The 7157-nt window shown below is 38.5% G+C and overlaps 1 non-coding gene across 1 annotated transcript; it reads right to left on the bottom strand.

Moving 5' to 3' along the window:
* Positions 1-3525: 3525 nt before the first annotated feature.
* LOC139191633 (small nucleolar RNA R71) lies at positions 3526-3636 on the bottom strand. The gene has a single exon (XR_011575743.1). It is a non-coding gene; the product is annotated as a small nucleolar RNA R71 (small nucleolar RNA).
* Positions 3637-7157: the final 3521 nt, after the last annotated feature.

Below are 7157 nucleotides of genomic sequence, written 5' to 3'. Positions count from 1 at the left end.
ATGTTATTAACTCTGGAAATTGCTTTCTTTGTTATACATATATGTGAGCATTCGTTTTTATTTTTACATCAATCTTTTCACATATAACTAGTGTAGGGTGTGTAGTTAGAAAATCTGAGTAAAAATAGAGTGCATATCTAGTAAGGAATTGAGGGATTCTCTAAGGCATGTTACTACATTCAAAACATTGTTTTAATTGGTTAAATGCGAACTAGTAAGTAGTGACTATGATTAAGTATGGGCTTAAGTATAAAGATGGCTAAAATCTGTGGGAATGATGATTTTTAACATGTCATGTGCATTGGAAATCCCTGAGGCGATTGTTGGAAGGTTTAGGTTGTGTTTTACTTGTTTTATTTCGTTTTGTTCTTTTGTTTCGTTTTGTTTTGCTCGAGGACTAGCAAAAGCTAAGTGTGGGGGAATTTGATAGGAGCATATTTATGCGCCTTAGTTTAGCTTGTTCTTGTACATTTATAGTGTTTTTGCTTAGTAAAGTAGTCTTTTAAGTTAGTTTTATGTGTTTTCAGGTTCTAAGGGCAAAATATGAAAAAAGATGCATTTTGGAGCCTTTTGGAGCAATTTAGAGCTTGGAATGGACATCATATGCTTGGAGCCAAGAGGATGGACAAAATTGAAGATTTGAAGATGATGTTTCCTACTTGAAGAAGGATTCCTAGTTGAAATAGGTTTCCTAGTGAAATTGGGATTCCTAGAAGATGAAGATTCCTACTCAAACAAGGTTTCCTACTTGAAGTAGGAAAGTTAAATCCAAATGGCATCAAGTTTCAGCAACAAAGAAGTTTTCCAAGTCCAAGAAGGAAAAGGAATCCAAGATGAAGAAGGAGAAGAATTCCAAGTCAAGGGAGGATTGAGACATGTTTTCCTAATGCTAGAAGGACTCCTAAGTGTTGTAGAACACAAATGAGAAGTTTCTAGAGTGTTCCCCTCCTTGCCGTGAGTTTCCTACATTTCCTATCAGTTTTGGGGCTTTCTAGAAGCCCTATCCCTAATCCCTACATTGGTGCCGCATCCTAGCTTCTAGAAATCTGATTTCCTTGCCTTGCAAGGCTTTCTAGAAGCCTTATCCACCTTATCCCTATCCAGCCGCACCTAGGAGGCTTTTTCCTTTGCAAAATCTGATTGTTTAGACCTATTTCCTTGTGGATTTGGGTTATCCAAGTCCATATCTGATTACCCTAGGGTTTTAAGTGCCTATATATACTCCTATTAACCCCTAAATCAGATCACCACTCACCACAATTCACAATTCCTACTCAAACAAGGTTTCCTACTTGAAGTCCAAGTGAAGAATTGAGGACAAGTTGGTTGCTAGAATTTCAGGAATTGACAAAGGATGCAATTCGGCCAGATTGGGTGATTTTATGCATGGCACATGCATTGGATTCAGATTGGGAGGTTTAACACACCTTGCCATGCATTTGGTTACCATTTCACCCACTAATTCACCCATGCCGTGCATTGTTAATCCTTGACAGCCTGTCCTTGCAGATTTCAAATGCTCCTCCATTTAAATGACCACATGCTTGCCCATTCAACCACATGCCGTGCACTATCCATTTCAGAAAGGAATTACCCCATCATTACACACACTAGCACTCTATATTTTACAATTGTTGAGATCCAATCTTGGATCTGAATCCAAAAGCTATTCCATCCATTCCCTTTAAGTGAGCTCCTTCAAGAAATCTGAAACATGGGGGGGGGGGAATTCCATCTTCAATTCGACACCAACTCTACATTCCATTATATACACTACATTCCATAACCTACATTCTATCTACCCCACTCCAGATTCGACATTCCTTACACATTCATTCTATTCTTCTTACACACAACCTCTCCATTTTCTGTCCATCCTCTTCACCATATTACACCAACCATTTCACCACAACCGTACCACCTTCATTTATACATCATTCTTGGAGGAGTTACACCACACTTGGAGAGCTAGCACCGAAGGCCATTCTCAAGTGATTTTCGATTCCAGTTTTGCTTCAAGGGGTTTTTCTTCTCAATTTTATGTACACTCATGTGTTATATCTATATGTCAAATCTTTGTAAACATGAAGTGTAACTAATCTCCCTATAGGGATTCGATGTAGCCTAGAAAGATTGCCATGTAGTTAATTTGGAATGCTCAGTTTATCATTCTATTTCTTGTTTCATTCTCTAATTTAATTGTGACTTTGTGTGTTGATTCTAATGCTTGATCACCATTTGAATTAACCATAAGTTGTTTAGCCAATCTTAGAGCACACATCATGCATAACCTTGGCAGATATGGGAATGATTGAAGGGAATGTTTGGCAAACATCATGCCAAGTGTGTCCTTTGGTTTTATGAAAGTTTCTTATGCTTAATACATTCTTGTTTAGGAACCAAAGTTGCACATCACAATTAGGTTCATGACTAGGAATATTTGATCAAAACCACACATCATATGGATGATCATATCTAAGTGAAACAAACTCAAGAAATAGATAGATTGATGAGCATAATCTGAATTAACAACATGGAATTGATTAGAAAAGGTGAAATCGAATCCCTAGCCTTCTCCATATTGTTACAATCCCTAACCTCAACTCCCTTGGTTCTACCTCATTACATTACTTGTGATTCATTTACTTGTATTCATTTCATTTCCGTGTATTTCAAGTTACAACCTCAAAACTGCCTAAATTGTTTAGTTCTACTTTCTATTAGGGTTCTTGCAAAACAAGTGGTTATATAGGTCTAATTAGTCCCTGTGGATTCGACACCCTTACTTGTGTTCTTATACTCAACATGTTTGTAGCACTAGGAAGGAAATACCTCAACAAAAATGGCGCCGTTGCCGGGGACTGATTTCAGTCCCTTGTAATTGCTTGTTTTGCTATTTAAACTTTGTTATTTTCATTCTAAGTAGAGTTTAGTTTTGATTTCTATTTAAGCTTGTTTGTTTTTGTTTTGTTTTAGGTAGTATATGTCACATAGACTTGTTGAGTTGGGCCAAAGAATTGAACGTTTGAAAGGCAACACTTTGGACAACTTTGTGCCATCTAGTTCATCCCTTGTCCGAGAGGAAGAGGAAGGAACTTCATCTAGTTCCACAAGTGCAACTTCTGAGCACATTCATTGGGAAAGAGACGAGATGGCTGCCAACCAAGATGAACTTAGAGCCTTGGAGGACTTTGCTCAACCAATCATACCAAACTCTCCTTCATGCATCTTGTTGTCCACGGAAGCTAGAAACTATGATCTTAAATCTTCACATTTTCATATGCTTCCTTCTTTTTATGGCATACCTAATGAAGATCCTTTAGCTCATGTTAAAGAGTTTTACAATGTTGTGAGTGGTTTACCTTTGCAGGGAGTAAGTGAAGCCAATTTGAGGATGAGAGTGTTTCCTTACACTTTGAAAGACAAGGCCAAGAGTTGGTTGATGACTCTAGCTCCGGGTTCACTCACCACATGGGATGCCGTGGCTAAAAAGTTTTTGGAGAAGTTCTTTTCCACTCAAAAGACAGCCACATTAAGGGGACAAATCTTCAATTTCAAACAAGATGATGGAGAACCCTTCAATGAGTGTTGGGAACGTTTTAAAGGCCTTTTGTTGCAATGTCCACACCATGGGTTACCTTTTCATTTACAAATGCAAATTTTTTATGATGGACTAACCCAAACTTGTCAATCAACCGTTGATAATGCCGCAGGTGGAGCATTGAAGAAAAAGAATGCTCAAGAGTCATACAACATCTATGAGATGTTGGGATCTAATGCTCAACACAAAGATGTAAGAGGTAAGAAACTTGGAGTGTATGAAACAAATGATAATCATGACCTTTCTTTGCAGGTAGCTAACCTAGAAAGAAAGCTTGAATCCGTGCTCAACTTGGTGCCAAAACCAAATGAGGTGTGTGCCATTTGCAACATACCAAGCCACCCTACTCATCAATGTCCATCTAGGGAGGCCTATCCCGAGTTTGTCCAAGAACAAGTGAACCTCATGAATTCTTACAATCAAAGGCCAAGGAATGATGCATTTTCAAACACATATAATCCGGGGTGGAGAGATCATCCCAACTTTTCATGGAAGAACAACAACAACTACCAAAACTTCCAACCAAAACCTGCCTCTACACTTGAAGATACGGTTAAGTGGTTGGCTCAAAACACCTTGCAATTCCAACAAGCCACAAATAGCACCTTCCAACAACATTCTGCTGCCCTAACCAAAATGGAGACACAACTCGGGCAGATTGCAGATGCCTTGAACCAAAGAGAGGTTGGCAAATTTCCAAGCCAACCCGTGATACTTCAAAGGAACCAAGAGCAAGCCAAAGCAATCACTACACTCAGAAATTGTAAGGTTATTGATAATAGAGTTGGAAATGAAGTTACTAATGAATTTGATCATGTGAATGTAGGTGGAAATGAGAAACCAAATGAGGAACCAAGCCATGCTTCTTCCTCAAATGAAGCACCAAATCTTCACAAGGCCGAGAAGCCTTACACTCCACCAATACCATTCCCTGGAAGACTTGCTAAGAGCAAGCATGATAAGTCATTTAAGGAAATTTTTGATATTCTAAGTAAGGTGAATGTTAACTTACCTTTGCTTGATGTCATTAGGAACATGCCGGCTTATGGGAAGTTCTTCAAAGAGTTAAACAATTACAAAAGGAAGTATGGACCCCATGAGAAGGTAGTAGTGTCGGAGAATGTAAGTGCGGTGTTACAAAGGAAACTTCCACCAAAGCTCAAAGATCCGGGGAGTTTCTCTATCAACATCACCATTGGGGACAAGAAAGTGGAGAAGGCCATGCTTGATTTGGGTGCTAGCATCAATTTAATGCCATACTCCGTGTACCTTCAACTAGGTTTGGGGGAATTGAAATCCACCACCATTTCATTACAACTTGCGGACAGATCCGTGAAGTATCCAAGAGGTATAGTTGAGGACATTCTAATTCAAATTGATAAACTCATATTGCCTGCAGATTTTGTAGTGTTGGACATGGAGGAAGCACCTATACATGATAGAGAGTTGCCTATTTTGCTTGGAAGACCATTCATGGCCACGGCCAAGACCATCATTGATGTGCAAAATGGACTCCTCACTATGTCCGTGCTAGGAGAAACTATCCAATTCAAAGTGTTTGAGTCTCTTTCTCACCCTTCTTCATCCCTTGATTGCTATGCCATTGATGTGTTTGATTCACTTGTTTTCTCTAAGTTCTTGCAGGCACAATCTAATGAGCCATTACAAACTGTTTTGACTCAATCTCAAGATGAGTTTGATGATGAAGATGCATTCATGGAAGTGGTTGCTGCCTTGGAAGCATTAGCACCATATCCTTTAAATGTTTCACCTCTTGTAGAGTCATTAGAACCATCAAGGTCACATTTAATCCCTTCCATTGTTAAGGCACCTAAACTTGAACTTAAACCACTTCCACCACATCTAAAATATGCATATCTAGCTGAATTTGAAACTCTTCCAGTTATCATAGCCTCGGACCTCACTCTGAATGAAGAAGATAAACTACTTAGGGTGTTAAAAGAGTCCAAATCTGCTATTGGTTGGTCTATTGCAGATATCAAGGGAATAAGCCCTACTAGGTGCATGCATAGGATCCTTTTGGAGGATGGAGCAAAGACAACCCGTGAGCCACAAAGAAGGCTCAATCCACACATGAAAGAAGTTGTGAGGGATGAAGTATTGAAGTTGTTAGATGTGGGGATCATATATCCTATTTCTGATAGCAAATGGGTGAGTGCCATTCAAGTGGTACCAAAGAAGGTGGGAATCTCAGTAATGAGAAATGAAAACCAAGAACTTGTGCCCACAAGACCAACGGCGCCAAAAATTTGATGCGAAATAGATTAAGCACACAAATTAAACCCTCTTTTTGTCAAATTGTAGCAAAGATGTAAGTAGGGATCGTTCTAGACCGGGGATTAGGAGGGATTGCTAAACGCTTGGAAACTGACTTAAACACTCAAAAACAAAGTTAAAAACACTAAACTAGACTCAAAGAATGCAAAACTAAAAGTTAAAACACTTAAACAAACCTAAAACTTAAAACAGCAACTAGAAGGCTCAAAACTGCCTAATAACCACTTTCTGGGCAGTTTTGAGCACCTACACTAATTTGGACGAAATTTGATGAAAACTTGAATCAAAATACTTAGAAACACAAATCAAAACACTTTCTAACTAATCTAAGACTTCAAATAAAAGGGGGATTTGTTTTGGACGAAAATTTAACACAAAACAGAAACTTGAAACTAAACAGATTGTAAAAACGATTTTGGTGAAATAGATGGATAAAAGGCTAGTTAGGAGGTTCTTCTCCACACATGTCACACTTGCAAACAAAACGATTTTCAGTTGTTCTTCCGATAAACTATGAATACTCAACGCCCCAAGTTAACCGTGAATTGCACTAATTAACCCTCAGTTTTTCCAGAATTTATCAAGTTGGATGATTGCATACGACAACTCAAAACATTCCCTACAAGTTCCCTACATGAATTGCATAATAGAGATACAAGCAAGAATCATTACGTTCTATGAAAAACATAAGCATTGACGAAGCATTTGTTACTATGAATTGCATGAAACTTATGCTAAGAATTCATTCAACGCGATCGTTTTCAAGCGATCTTCACTACTTGTGATTATAAGATTATAACTATTAGGTGAAACTCCCTCATAATCTAGCATCATATTCATGCATGAAAATTAAGCGTGCACTCTCAATCAACATACACAAATAAGTTATCAATCAAATAGATGAACGAATTGAATCCATAACTCATGAAATAACAACTGAATGTAATCGAATCAAATTGCAAGCATGTACATGGTTTCGAATCACCCCCCAACTAAGGGGGTTTAGTTCCTCATACTCACAACACAAAGTTTATTGAATTGAAACATCGAAGACATAAGAAAGATTACACCTAAAATGCCAAAGAAGTCCACTTTGAATTCTGCACAGAAAGCTCCTCTTTCTTCTTCTCCTTGTTGCGGCAGAGTTGGTTTAGGGGGTTTTTGGATGGGTTTGGATGACTTTGGATGAGGGAGAATGGTGGAAAACTATCTAGGATAGGTGTAGGGCACGGCTAGGAAGGTTTGGGGTCAGAGAATA

This window comes from Malus domestica, chromosome 14 (genome assembly GCF_042453785.1).
Source record: "Malus domestica chromosome 14, GDT2T_hap1".
Lineage (NCBI taxonomy): Eukaryota > Viridiplantae > Streptophyta > Magnoliopsida > Rosales > Rosaceae > Malus > Malus domestica.
The sequence above is the reverse complement of the archived record's forward strand: the minus strand, read 5'-3'. Positions and strand labels throughout refer to the sequence as shown.